This window comes from Nerophis lumbriciformis, linkage group LG27 (genome assembly GCF_033978685.3).
Source record: "Nerophis lumbriciformis linkage group LG27, RoL_Nlum_v2.1, whole genome shotgun sequence".
Classification (NCBI taxonomy): Eukaryota; Metazoa; Chordata; class Actinopteri; order Syngnathiformes; family Syngnathidae; genus Nerophis; species Nerophis lumbriciformis.
This window is the reverse complement of record NC_084574.2, coordinates 2867501-2883700: the sequence shown is the minus strand read 5'-3', so window position 1 is coordinate 2883700 and position 16200 is coordinate 2867501. Positions and strand designations below refer to the sequence as shown.

General features: G+C 41.4%; 1 protein-coding gene across 1 annotated transcript in view; it reads right to left on the bottom strand.

Annotated features, from left to right (window-relative positions):
- The window catches only part of gatb (glutamyl-tRNA(Gln) amidotransferase, subunit B), a 74965-nt gene that overhangs the window by 13215 nt on the left and 45550 nt on the right, over positions 1 to 16200 (bottom strand). The gene's annotated exons all lie outside the window — the stretch shown is intronic.

Below are 16200 nucleotides of genomic sequence, written 5' to 3'. Positions count from 1 at the left end.
AAATGGTCACAATATTAGGTACACAAAAACAGCTGGAATGTCCCGATCAAGACTAAATGGTCACAATATTAGGTACACAAACACAGCTAGAACGTCCCGATCGAGACTAAATGGTCAAAATATTAGGTACACTTGTACTATGCACACTAACAGCTGGAACGTTCCGATCAAGACTAAATGGTCACAATATTAGGTACACTTGCACTATGCACAAACACAGCTGGAACGTCCCGATCAAGACTAAATGGTCACAATATTAGGTACACAAAAACAGCTGGGATGTCCCGATCAAGACTAAATGGTCACAATATTAGGTACACAAAAACAGCTGGAATGTCCCGATCAAGACTAAATGGTCACAATATTAGGTACACTTGCACTATGCACAAACACAGCTGGAACGTCCCGATCAAGACTAAATGGTCACAATATTAGGTACACAAACACAGCTGGAACGTTCCGATCAAGACTAAATGGTCACAATATTAGGTACACTTGCACTATGCACAAACACAGCTGGAACGTCCCGATCAAGACTAAATGGTCACAATATTAGGTACACAAAAACAGCTGGGATGTCCCGATCAAGACTAAATGGTCACAATATTAGGTACACAAAAACAGCTGGAATGTCCCGATCAAGACTAAATGGTCACAATATTAGGTACACTTGCACTATGCACAAACACAGCTGGAACGTCCCGATCAAGACTAAATGGTCACAATATTAGGTACACAAACACAGCTGGAACGTTCCGATCAAGACTAAATGGTCACAATATTAGGTACACTTGCACTATGCACAAACACAGCTGGAACGTCCCGATCAAGACTAAATGGTCACAATATTAGGTACACAAAAACAGCTGGGATGTCCCGATCAAGACTAAATGGTCACAATATTAGGTACACAAAAACAGCTGGAATGTCCCGATCAAGACTAAATGGTCACAATATTAGGTACTAGAGATGCGCGGATAGGCAATTATTTCATCCGCAACCGCATCACAAAAGTCGTCAACCATCCGCATCCACCCGAACTAACATTTAATCAAAACCACACCCGCCCGTTGTTATATATCTAATATAGACGATGCAAGGCATTAGTGAGGTTATAAAGCTTTTGCCTGTTAAAGAAAGGAGACTGATCCAATTCAGCAGAGACATTCAATGCGTGCCACGCTGTCACGGCCCAGACGCACACCAGTGCGCAATCATCTAGGAGCCGCGCTGAGCGCACCTCCAAGCGCGCTCGCGCCACTCAAACTGCTGCAGGCAGCTGCGTTCTATCTTGTTTTAACATCCTGTGGCACTCTTCTGGGATCACGGCGGACGAAACTGCTCATGCTCAGGGTGTTTGTGGAGGTTCGGGGTTTTGCACAGATGTGATGCATCATGTTAGATGTCCCGGTTTTGTGACTGTCGTAGACATAAACAGCGTCGCAGCTCTTGCAAATCACGTAGCCAGCATTACTATCATCCTAATTTACAACCTCATAAAAACGAGTCCACGCTGAACTTTTCTGGCCTTTTTTTCCCCTGGTCTTTAGTATTCCCTTTTTTAGTTTGTTGCGTACCACGTTTGCTGCCGGCGTTGCCATCTCTTTTTTTCTTCTTCTTCTGTTGTGGCATATGCTGCAGGTGCCTGCTCGTTTTTCGTATGTGGGTAACAACATTTAACTATGTATATATATTTCCCAATTGGTTTAACTGCCACCCGCCTGAATCTATTTAAAATCTAATTTTTTTTAATTTCAACCGCCCGACCCGACCCGCGGATAAAATCTAATTTTTTTTAATTTCAACCGCCCGACACGCGGATAATCCGGGGACTCCGCGGTTGTGTCCGCAAACCGCGCATCTCTACTAGGTACACTTGCTCTATGCACAAACACAGCTGGAACTTCCCGATCAAGACTAAATGGTCACAATATTAGGTACACAAACACAGCTGGAACGTCCCAGTCAAAACTAAATGGTCACAATATTAGGTACACTTGCATTATGCACAAACACAGCTGGAACATCCCAATCAAGACTAAATGGTCACAATATTAGGTACACTTGTACTATGCACAAACACAGCTGAAAACGTCCCGATCTAGACTAAACTGTCACAATATTAGGTACACTTGCATTATGCACACACAGCTGAAAACGTCCCAACCTAGACTAAATGGTCACAATATTAGGTACACAAAAACAGCTGGAACGTCCCGATCAAGACTAAATGGTCACAATATTAGGTACACAAACACAGCTGGAACGTCCCGATCTAGACTAAATGGTCACAATATTAGGTACACAAACACAGCTGGAATGTCCCAATCTAGACTAAATGGTCACAATATTAGGTACACTTGCACTATGCACAAACACAGCTGGAATTGTCCCGATCTAGACTAAATGGTCACAATATTAGGTATACTTGCATTATGCACACACAGCTGAAAACGTCCCAACCTAGACTAAATGGTCACAATATTAGGTACACAAACACAGCTGGAACGTCCCAGTCAAAACTAAATGGTCACAATATTAGGTACACAAACACAGCTAGAACGTCCCGATCAAGACTAAATGGTCACAATATTAGGTACACAAACACAGCTGGAATGTCCCGATCAAGACTAAATGGTCACAATATTAGGTACACAAACACAGCTAGAACGTCCCGATCGAGACTAAATGGTCACAATATTAGGTACACTTGTACTATGCACAAACACAGCTGGAACGTCCCGATCAAGACTAAATGGTCACAATATTAGGTACACAAACACAGCTGGAACGTCCCGATCAAGACTAAATGGTCACAATATTAGGTACACTTGCACTATGCACAAACACAGCTGGAATTGTCCCGATCTAGACTAAATGGTCACAATATTAGGTATACTTGCATTATGCACACACAGCTGAAAACGTCCCAACCTAGACTAAATGGTCACAATATTAGGTACACAAACACAGCTGGAACGTCCCAGTCAAAACTAAATGGTCACAATATTAGGTACACTTGCATTATGCACAAACACAGCTGGAACATCCCAATCAAGACTAAATGGTCACAATATTAGGTACACTTGTACTATGCACAAACACAGCTGAAAACGTCCCAACCTAGACTAAATGGTCACAATATTAGGTACACAAAAACAGCTGGAACGTCCCGATCAAGACTAAATGGTCACAATATTAGGTACACTTGCACTATGCACAAACACAGCTGGAAACGTCCCAATCTAGACTAAATGGTCACAGTATTAGGTACACTTGCATTATGCACAAACAGCTGGAATGTCCCGATCAAGACTAAATGGTCACAATATTAGGTACACAAACACAGCTAGAACGTCCCGATCGAGACTAAATGGTCACAATATTAGGTACACAAACACAGCTGGAACGTCCCGATCAAGACTAAATGGTCACAATATTAGGTACACTTGCACTATGCACAAACACAGCTGGAACGTCCCAATCAAGACTAAATGGTCACAATATTAGGTACACTTGCACTATGCACAAACAAAGCTGGAACGTCCCGATCAAGACTAAATGGTCACAATATTAGGTACACAAAAACAGCTGGAATGTCCCGATCTAGACTAAATGGTCACAATATTAGGTACACAAACACAGCTGGAACGTCCCGATCGAGACTAAATGGTCACAATATTAGGTACACTTGTACTATGCACAAACACAGCTGGAACGTCCCGATCAAGACTAAATGGTCACACTAATAGGTACACAAACACAGCTGGAACGTCCCGATCAAGACTAAATGGTCACAATATTAGGTACACTTGCACTATGCACAAACACAGCTGGAACTTCCCGATCAAGACTAAATGGTCACAATATTAGGTACACAAACACAGCTAGAACGTCCCGATCGAGACTAAATGGTCACAATATTAGGTACACAAACACAGCTGGAACGTCCCGATCAAGACTAAATGGTCACAATATTAGGTACACTTGCACTATGCACAAACACAGCTGGAACGTCCCAATCAAGACTAAATGGTCACAATATTAGGTACACTTGCACTATGCACAAACAAAGCTGGAACGTCCCGATCAAGACTAAATGGTCACAATATTAGGTACACAAAAACAGCTGGAATGTCCCGATCTAGACTAAATGGTCACAATATTAGGTACACAAACACAGCTGGAACGTCCCGATCGAGACTAAATGGTCACAATATTAGGTACACAAAAACAGCTGGAATGTCCCGATCAAGACTAAATGGTCACAATATTAGGTACACAAAAACAGCTGGAATGTCCCGCAAGACTAAATGGTCACAATATTAGGTACACTTAAACTATGCACAAACACAGCTGGAACGTCCCAATCAAGACTAAATGGTCACAATATTAGGTACACTTGTACTATGCACAAACACAGCTGAAAACGTCCCAACCTAGACTAAATGGTCACAATATTAGGTACACAAAAACAGCTGGAACGTCCCGATCAAGACTAAATGGTCACAATATTAGGTACACAAACACAGCTGGAACGTCCCGATCTAGACTAAATGGTCACAATATTAGGTACACAAACACAGCTGGAATGTCCCAATCTAGACTAAATGGTCACAATATTAGGTACACTTGCACTATGCACAAACACAGCTGGAATTGTCCCGATCTAGACTAAATGGTCACAATATTAGGTATACTTGCATTATGCACACACAGCTGAAAACGTCCCAACCTAGACTAAATGGTCACAATATTAGGTACACAAACACAGCTGGAACGTCCCAGTCAAAACTAAATGGTCACAATATTAGGTACACAAACACAGCTAGAACGTCCCGATCAAGACTAAATGGTCAAAATATTAGGTACACAAACACAGCTGGAATGTCCCGATCAAGACTAAATGGTCACAATATTAGGTACACAAACACAGCTAGAACGTCCCGATCGAGACTAAATGGTCACAATATTAGGTACACTTGTACTATGCACAAACACAGCTGGAACGTCCCGATCAAGACTAAATGGTCACAATATTAGGTACACAAACACAGCTGGAACGTCCCGATCAAGACTAAATGGTCACAATATTAGGTACACTTGCACTATGCACAAACACAGCTGGAATTGTCCCGATCTAGACTAAATGGTCACAATATTAGGTATACTTGCATTATGCACACACAGCTGAAAACGTCCCAACCTAGACTAAATGGTCACAATATTAGGTACACAAACACAGCTGGAACGTCCCAGTCAAAACTAAATGGTCACAATATTAGGTACACTTGCATTATGCACAAACACAGCTGGAACATCCCAATCAAGACTAAATGGTCACAATATTAGGTACACTTGTACTATGCACAAACACAGCTGAAAACGTCCCAACCTAGACTAAATGGTCACAATATTAGGTACACAAAAACAGCTGGAACGTCCCGATCAAGACTAAATGGTCACAATATTAGGTACACTTGCACTATGCACAAACACAGCTGGAAACGTCCCAATCTAGACTAAATGGTCACAGTATTAGGTACACTTGCATTATGCACAAACAGCTGGAATGTCCCGATCAAGACTAAATGGTCACAATATTAGGTACACAAACACAGCTAGAACGTCCCGATCGAGACTAAATGGTCACAATATTAGGTACACAAACACAGCTGGAACGTCCCGATCAAGACTAAATGGTCACAATATTAGGTACACTTGCACTATGCACAAACACAGCTGGAACGTCCCAATCAAGACTAAATGGTCACAATATTAGGTACACTTGCACTATGCACAAACAAAGCTGGAACGTCCCGATCAAGACTAAATGGTCACAATATTAGGTACACAAAAACAGCTGGAATGTCCCGATCTAGACTAAATGGTCACAATATTAGGTACACAAACACAGCTGGAACGTCCCGATCGAGACTAAATGGTCACAATATTAGGTACACTTGTACTATGCACAAACACAGCTGGAACGTCCCGATCAAGACTAAATGGTCACACTAATAGGTACACAAACACAGCTGGAACGTCCCGATCAAGACTAAATGGTCACAATATTAGGTACACTTGCACTATGCACAAACACAGCTGGAACTTCCCGATCAAGACTAAATGGTCACAATATTAGGTACACAAACACAGCTAGAACGTCCCGATCGAGACTAAATGGTCACAATATTAGGTACACAAACACAGCTGGAACGTCCCGATCAAGACTAAATGGTCACAATATTAGGTACACTTGCACTATGCACAAACACAGCTGGAACGTCCCAATCAAGACTAAATGGTCACAATATTAGGTACACTTGCACTATGCACAAACAAAGCTGGAACGTCCCGATCAAGACTAAATGGTCACAATATTAGGTACACAAAAACAGCTGGAATGTCCCGATCTAGACTAAATGGTCACAATATTAGGTACACAAACACAGCTGGAACGTCCCGATCGAGACTAAATGGTCACAATATTAGGTACACAAAAACAGCTGGAATGTCCCGATCAAGACTAAATGGTCACAATATTAGGTACACAAAAACAGCTGGAATGTCCCGCAAGACTAAATGGTCACAATATTAGGTACACTTAAACTATGCACAAACACAGCTGGAACGTCCCAATCAAGACTAAATGGTCACAATATTAGGTACACTTGCACTATGCACAAACAAAGCTGGAACGTCCCGATCAAGACTAAATGGTCACAATATTAGGTACACAAAAACAGCTGGAACGTCCCGATCGAGACTAAATGGTCACAATATTAGGTACACAAACACAGCTGGAATGTCCCAATCTAGACTAAATGGTCACAATATTAGGTACACTTGCACTATGCACAAACACAGCTGGAACGTCCCAATCAAGACTAAATGGTCACAATATTAGGTACACAAAAACAGCTGGAACGTCCCGATCAAGACTAAATGGTCACAATATTAGGTACACAAAAACAGCTGGGATGTCCCGATCAAGACTAAATGGTCACAATATTAGGTACACAAACACAGCTGGAACGTCCCGATCAAGACTAAATGGTCACAATATTAGGTACACAAAAACAGCTGGGATGTCCCGATCAAGACTAAATGGTCACAATATTAGGTACACAAACACAGCTGGAACGTCCCGATCAAGACTAAATGGTCACAATATTAGGTACACAAACACAGCTGGAATGTCCCGATCAAGACTAAATGGTCACAATATTAGGTACACTTGCATTATGCACAAACACAGCTGGAACTTCCCGATCAAGACTATAAATGGTCACAATATTAGGTACACAAACACAGCTAGAACGTCCCGATCGAGACTAAATGGTCACAATATTAGGTACACTTGTACTATGCACAAACACAGCTGGAACGTCCCGATCAAGACTAAATGGTCACACTAATAGGTACACAAACACAGCTGGAACGTCCCGATCAAGACTAAATGGTCACAATATTAGGTACACTTGCACTATGCACAAACACAGCTGGAACTTCCCGATCAAGACTAAATGGTCACACTATTAGGTACACAAACACAGCTGGAACGTCCCGATCTAGACTAAATGGTCACAATATTAGGTACACAAAAACAGCTGGAACGTCCCGATCAAGACTAAATGGTCACAATATTAGGTACACTTGTACTATGCACAAACACAGCTGGAACTTCCCGATCAAGACTAAATGGTCACACTATTAGGTACACAAACACAGCTGGAACGTCCCGATCTAGACTAAATGGTCACAATATTAGGTATACTTGCATTATGCACACACAGCTGAAAACGTCCCAACCTAGACTAAATGGTCACAATATTAGGTAAACAAACACAGCTGGAACGTCCCAGTCAAAACTAAATGGTCACAATATTAGGTACACTTGCATTATGCACAAACACAGCTGGAACATCCCAATCAAGACTAAATGGTCACAATATTAGGTACACTTGTACTATGCACAAACACAGCTGAAAACGTCCCAACCTAGACTAAATGGTCACAATATTAGGTACACAAAAACAGCTGGAACGTCCCGATCAAGACTAAATGGTCACAATATTAGGTACACTTGCACTATGCACAAACACAGCTGGAACGTCCCGATCAAGACTAAATGGTCACAATATTAGGTACACTTGCACTATGCACAAACACAGCTGGAACTTCCCGATCAAGACTAAATGGTCACACTATTAGGTACACAAACACAGCTGGAACGTCCCGATCAAGACTAAATGGTCACAATATTAGGTACACAAACACAGCTGGAACGTCCCGATCTAGACTAAATGGTCACAATATTAGGTACACAAAAACAGCTGGAACGTCCCGATCAAGACTAAATGGTCACAATATTAGGTACACTTGTACTATGCACAAACACAGCTGGAACTTCCCGATCAAGACTAAATGGTCACACTATTAGGTACACAAACACAGCTGGAACGTCCCGATCTAGACTAAATGGTCACAATATTAGGTACACTTGCATTATGCACACACAGCTGAAAACGTCCCAACCTAGACTAAATGGTCACAATATTAGGTAAACAAACACAGCTGGAACGTCCCAGTCAAAACTAAATGGTCACAATATTAGGTACACTTGCATTATGCACAAACACAGCTGGAACATCCCAATCAAGACTAAATGGTCACAATATTAGGTACACTTGTACTATGCACAAACACAGCTGAAAACGTCCCAACCTAGACTAAATGGTCACAATATTAGGTACACAAAAACAGCTGGAACGTCCCGATCAAGACTAAATGGTCACAATATTAGGTACACTTGCACTATGCACAAACACAGCTGGAAACGTCCCAATCTAGACTAAATGGTCACAGTATTAGGTACACTTGCATTATGCACAAACAGCTGGAATGTCCCGATCAAGACTAAATGGTCACAATATTAGGTACACAAACACAGCTAGAACGTCCCGATCGAGACTAAATGGTCACAATATTAGGTACACAAACACAGCTAGAACGTCCCAACCTAGACTAAATGGTCACAATATTAGGTACACAAAAACAGCTGGGATGTCCCGATCAAGACTAAATGGTCACAATATTAGGTACACAAACACAGCTGGAACGTCCCGATCAAGACTAAATGGTCACAATATTAGGTACACAAACACAGCTGGAATGTCCCGATCAAGACTAAATGGTCACAATATTAGGTACACTTGCATTATGCACAAACACAGCTGGAACTTCCCGATCAAGACTATAAATGGTCACAATATTAGGTACACAAACACAGCTAGAACGTCCCGATCGAGACTAAATGGTCACAATATTAGGTACACTTGTACTATGCACAAACACAGCTGGAACGTCCCGATCAAGACTAAATGGTCACACTAATAGGTACACAAACACAGCTGGAACGTCCCGATCAAGACTAAATGGTCACAATATTAGGTACACTTGCACTATGCACAAACACAGCTGGAACTTCCCGATCAAGACTAAATGGTCACACTATTAGGTACACAAACACAGCTGGAACGTCCCGATCTAGACTAAATGGTCACAATATTAGGTACACAAAAACAGCTGGAACGTCCCGATCAAGACTAAATGGTCACAATATTAGGTACACTTGTACTATGCACAAACACAGCTGGAACTTCCCGATCAAGACTAAATGGTCACACTATTAGGTACACAAACACAGCTGGAACGTCCCGATCTAGACTAAATGGTCACAATATTAGGTATACTTGCATTATGCACACACAGCTGAAAACGTCCCAACCTAGACTAAATGGTCACAATATTAGGTAAACAAACACAGCTGGAACGTCCCAGTCAAAACTAAATGGTCACAATATTAGGTACACTTGCATTATGCACAAACACAGCTGGAACATCCCAATCAAGACTAAATGGTCACAATATTAGGTACACTTGTACTATGCACAAACACAGCTGAAAACGTCCCAACCTAGACTAAATGGTCACAATATTAGGTACACAAAAACAGCTGGAACGTCCCGATCAAGACTAAATGGTCACAATATTAGGTACACTTGCACTATGCACAAACACAGCTGGAAACGTCCCAATCTAGACTAAATGGTCACAGTATTAGGTACACTTGCATTATGCACAAACAGCTGGAATGTCCCGATCAAGACTAAATGGTCACAATATTAGGTACACAAACACAGCTAGAACGTCCCGATCGAGACTAAATGGTCACAATATTAGGTACACAAACACAGCTAGAACGTCCCAACCTAGACTAAATGGTCACAATATTAGGTACACAAAAACAGCTGGAACGTCCCGATCAAGACTAAATGGTCACAATATTAGGTACACTTGCACTATGCACAAACACAGCTGGAAACGTCCCAATCTAGACTAAATGGTCACAGTATTAGGTACACTTGCATTATGCACAAACAGCTGGAATGTCCCGATCAAGACTAAATGGTCACAATATTAGGTACACAAACACAGCTAGAACGTCCCGATCGAGACTAAATGGTCACAATATTAGGTACACAAACACAGCTGGAACGTCCCGATCAAGACTAAATGGTCACAATATTAGGTACACTTGCACTATGCACAAACACAGCTGGAACGTCCCAATCAAGACTAAATGGTCACAATATTAGGTACACTTGCACTATGCACAAACAAAGCTGGAACGTCCCGATCAAGACTAAATGGTCACAATATTAGGTACACAAAAACAGCTGGAATGTCCCGATCTAGACTAAATGGTCACAATATTAGGTACACAAACACAGCTGGAACGTCCCGATCGAGACTAAATGGTCACAATATTAGGTACACAAAAACAGCTGGAATGTCCCGATCAAGACTAAATGGTCACAATATTAGGTACACAAACACAGCTGGAACGTCCCGATCTAGACTAAATGGTCACAATATTAGGTACACAAACACAGCTGGAATGTCCCAATCTAGACTAAATGGTCACAATATTAGGTACACTTGCACTATGCACAAACACAGCTGGAATTGTCCCGATCTAGACTAAATGGTCACAATATTAGGTATACTTGCATTATGCACACACAGCTGAAAACGTCCCAACCTAGACTAAATGGTCACAATATTAGGTACACAAACACAGCTGGAACGTCCCAGTCAAAACTAAATGGTCACAATATTAGGTACACTTGCATTATGCACAAACACAGCTGGAACATCCCAATCAAGACTAAATGGTCACAATATTAGGTACACTTGTACTATGCACAAACACAGCTGAAAACGTCCCGATCTAGACTAAACTGTCACAATATTAGGTACACTTGCATTATGCACACACAGCTGAAAACGTCCCAACCTAGACTAAATGGTCAGAATATTAGGTACACAAAAACAGCTGGAACGTCCCGATCAAGACTAAATGGTCACAATATTAGGTACACTTGCACTATGCACAAACACAGCTGGAAACGTCCCAATCTAGACTAAATGGTCACAGTATTAGGTACACTTGCATTATGCACAAACAGCTGGAATGTCCCGATCAAGACTAAATGGTCACAATATTAGGTACACAAACACAGCTGGAACGTCCCGATCAAGACTAAATGGTCACAATATTAGGTACACTTGCACTATGCACAAACACAGCTGGAACGTCCCGATCAAGACTAAATGGTCACAATATTAGGTACACAAACACAGCTGGAACGTCCCGATCAAGACTAAATGGTCACAATATTAGGTACACTTGCACTATGCACAAACACAGCTGGAACGTCCCAATCAAGACTAAATGGTCACAATATTAGGTACACTTGCACTATGCACAAACAAAGCTGGAACGTCCCGATCAAGACTAAATGGTCACAATATTAGGTACACAAAAACAGCTGGAATGTCCCGATCTAGACTAAATGGTCACAATATTAGGTACACAAACACAGCTGGAACGTCCCGATCGAGACTAAATGGTCACAATATTAGGTACACAAAAACAGCTGGAATGTCCCGATCAAGACTAAATGGTCACAATATTAGGTACACAAAAACAGCTGGAATGTCCCGCAAGACTAAATGGTCACAATATTAGGTACACTTAAACTATGCACAAACACAGCTGGAACGTCCCAATCAAGACTAAATGGTCACAATATTAGGTACACTTGCACTATGCACAAACAAAGCTGGAACGTCCCGATCAAGACTAAATGGTCACAATATTAGGTACACAAAAACAGCTGGAATGTCCCGATCTAGACTAAATGGTCACAATATTAGGTACACAAACACAGCTGGAACGTCCCGATCGAGACTAAATGGTCACAATATTAGGTACACAAAAACAGCTGGAATGTCCCGATCAAGACTAAATGGTCACAATATTAGGTACACAAAAACAGCTGGAATGTCCCGCAAGACTAAATGGTCACAATATTAGGTACACTTAAACTATGCACAAACACAGCTGGAACATCCCGATCAAGACTAAATGGTCACAATATTAGGTACACAAAAACAGCTGGAATGTCCCGATCAAGACTAAATGGTCACAATATTAGGTACACAAACACAGCTGGAACGTCCCGATCAAGACTAAATGGTCACAATATTAGGTACACAAACACAGCTGGAACGTCCCGATCAAGACTAAATGGTCACAATATTAGGTACACTTGCACTATGCACAAACACAGCTGGAACGTCCCAATCAAGACTAAATGGTCACAATATTAGGTACACTTGCACTATGCACAAACACAGCTGGAACGTCCCAATCAAGACTAAATGGTCACAATATTAGGTACACAAACACAGCTGGAACGTCCCGATCAAGACTAAATGGTCACAATATTAGGTACACTTGCACTATGCACAAACACAGCTGGAACGTCCCGATCGAGACTAAATGGTCACAATATTAGGTACACAAACACAGCTGGAACGTCCCGATCAAGACTAAATGGTCACAATATTAGGTACACTTGCACTATGCACAAACAAAGCTGGAACGTCCCGATCAAGACTAAATGGTCACAATATTAGGTACACAAAAACAGCTGGAATGTCCCGATCTAGACTAAATGGTCACAATATTAGGTACACAAACACAGCTGGAACGTCCCGATCGAGACTAAATGGTCACAATATTAGGTACACAAAAACAGCTGGAATGTCCCGATCAAGACTAAATGGTCACAATATTAGGTACACAAAAACAGCTGGAATGTCCCGCAAGACTAAATGGTCACAATATTAGGTACACTTAAACTATGCACAAACACAGCTGGAACGTCCCAATCAAGACTAAATGGTCACAATATTAGGTACACTTGCACTATGCACAAACAAAGCTGGAACGTCCCGATCAAGACTAAATGGTCACAATATTAGGTACACAAAAACAGCTGGAACGTCCCGATCGAGACTAAATGGTCACAATATTAGGTACACAAAAACAGCTGGAATGTCCCGATCAAGACTAAATGGTCACAATATTAGGTACACAAAAACAGCTGGAATGTCCCGCAAGACTAAATGGTCACAATATTAGGTACACTTAAACTATGCACAAACACAGCTGGAACATCCCGATCAAGACTAAATGGTCACAATATTAGGTACACAAAAACAGCTGGAATGTCCCGATCAAGACTAAATGGTCACAATATTAGGTACACAAACACAGCTAGAACGTCCCGATCGAGACTAAATGGTCAAAATATTAGGTACACTTGTACTATGCACAAAAACAGCTGGAACGTCCCGATCAAGACTAAATGGTCACAATATTAGGTACACAAAAACAGCTGGAATGTCCCGATCAAGACTAAATGGTCACAATATTAGGTACACAAACACAGCTGGAACGTCCCGATCAAGACTAAATGGTCACAATATTAGGTACACAAACACAGCTGGAATGTCCCGATCAAGACTAAATGGTCACAATATTAGGTACACAAACACAGCTGGAACGTCCCGATCAAGACTAAATGGTCACAATATTAGGTACACAAACACAGCTGGAATGTCCCGATCAAGACTAAATGGTCACAATATTAGGTACACAAACACAGCTGGAACGTCCCGATCAAGACTAAATGGTCACAATATTAGGTACACAAAAACAGCTGGGATGTCCCGATCAAGACTAAATGGTCACAATATTAGGTACACAAAAACAGCTGGAATGTCCCGATCAAGACTAAATGGTCACAATATTATGTACACAAAAACAGCTGGGATGTCCCGATCAAGACTAAATGGTCACAATATTAGGTACACAAAAACAGCTGGGATGTCCCGATCAAGACTAAATGGTCACAATATTAGGTACACAAACACAGCTGGAACGTCCCAATCAAGACTAAATGGTCACAATATTAAAGTACACAAACACAGCTGGAATGTCCCAATCAAGACTAAATGGTCACAATATTAGGTACACAAAAACAGCTGGGATGTCCCGATCAAGACTAAATGGTCACAATATTAGGTACACAAAAACAGCTGGGATGTCCCGATCAAGACTAAATGGTCACAATATTAGGTACACAAAAACAGCTGGGATGTCCCGATCAAGACTAAATGGTCACAATATTAGGTACACAAACACAGCTGGAACGTCCCGATCAAGACTAAATGGTCACAATATTAGGTACACAAACACAGCTGGAACGTCCCGATCAAGACTAAATGGTCACAATATTAGGTACACAAAAACAGCTGGAATGTCCCGATCAAGACTAAATGGTCACAATATTAGGTACACAAACACAGCTGGAACGTCCCGATCAAGACTAAATGGTCACAATATTAGGTACACAAAAACAGCTGGAACGTCCCGATCAAGACTAAATGGTCACAATATTAGGTACACAAACACAGCTGGAATGTCCCGATCAAGACTAAATGGTCACAATATTAGGTACACAAACACAGCTGGAATGTCCCGATCAAGACTAAATGGTCACAATATTAGGTACACAAACACAGCTGGAACGTCCCGATCAAGACTAAATGGTCACAATATTAGGTACACAAAAACAGCTGGAATGTCCCGATCAAGACTAAATGGTCACAATATTAGGTACACTTGCACTATGCACAAACACAGCTGGAACGTCCCAATCAAGACTAAATGGTCACAATATTAGGTACACAAAAACAGCTGGAATGTCCCGATCAAGACTAAATGGTCACAATATTAGGTACACAAACACAGCTGGAACGTCCCGATCAAGACTAAATGGTCACAATATTAGGTACACAAACACAGCTGGAATGTCCCGATCAAGACTAAATGGTCACAATATTAGGTACACAAACACAGCTGGAATGTCCCGATCAAGACTAAATGGTCACAATATTAGGTACACAAACACAGCTGGAACGTCCCGATCAAGACTAAATGGTCACACTATTAGGTACACAAACACAGCTGGAACATCCCAATCAAGACTAAATGGTCACAATATTAGGTACACAAACACAGCTGGAATGTCCCAATCAAGACTAAATGGTCACAATATTAGGTACACAAAAACAGCTGGAATGTCCCGATCAAGACTAAATGGTCACAATATTAGGTACACAAACACAGCTGGAACGTCCCGATCAAGACTAAATGGTCACAATATTAGGTACACAAACACAGCTGGAACGTCCCGATCAAGACTAAATGGTCACAATATTAGGTACACAAAAACAGCTGGAATGTCCCGATCAAGACTAAATGGTCACAATATTAGGTACACAAACACAGCTGGAACGTCCCGATCAAGACTAAATGGTCACAATATTAGGTACACAAAAACAGCTGGAACGTCCCGATCAAGACTAAATGGTCACAATACTAGGTACACAAACACAGCTGGAATGTCCCGATCAAGACTAAATGGTCACAATATTAGGTACACAAACACAGCTGGAACGTCCCGATCAAGACTAAATGGTCACAATATTAGGTACACAAAAACAGCTGGAACGTCCCGATCAAGACTAAATGGTCACAATATTAGGTACACAAACACAGCTGGAATGTCCCGATCAAGACTAAATGGTCACAATATTAGGTACACAAACACAGCTGGAACGTCCCGATCAAGACTAAATGGTCACAATATTAGGTACACAAAAACAGCTGGAATGTCCCGATCAAGACTAAATGGTCACAATATTAGGTACACT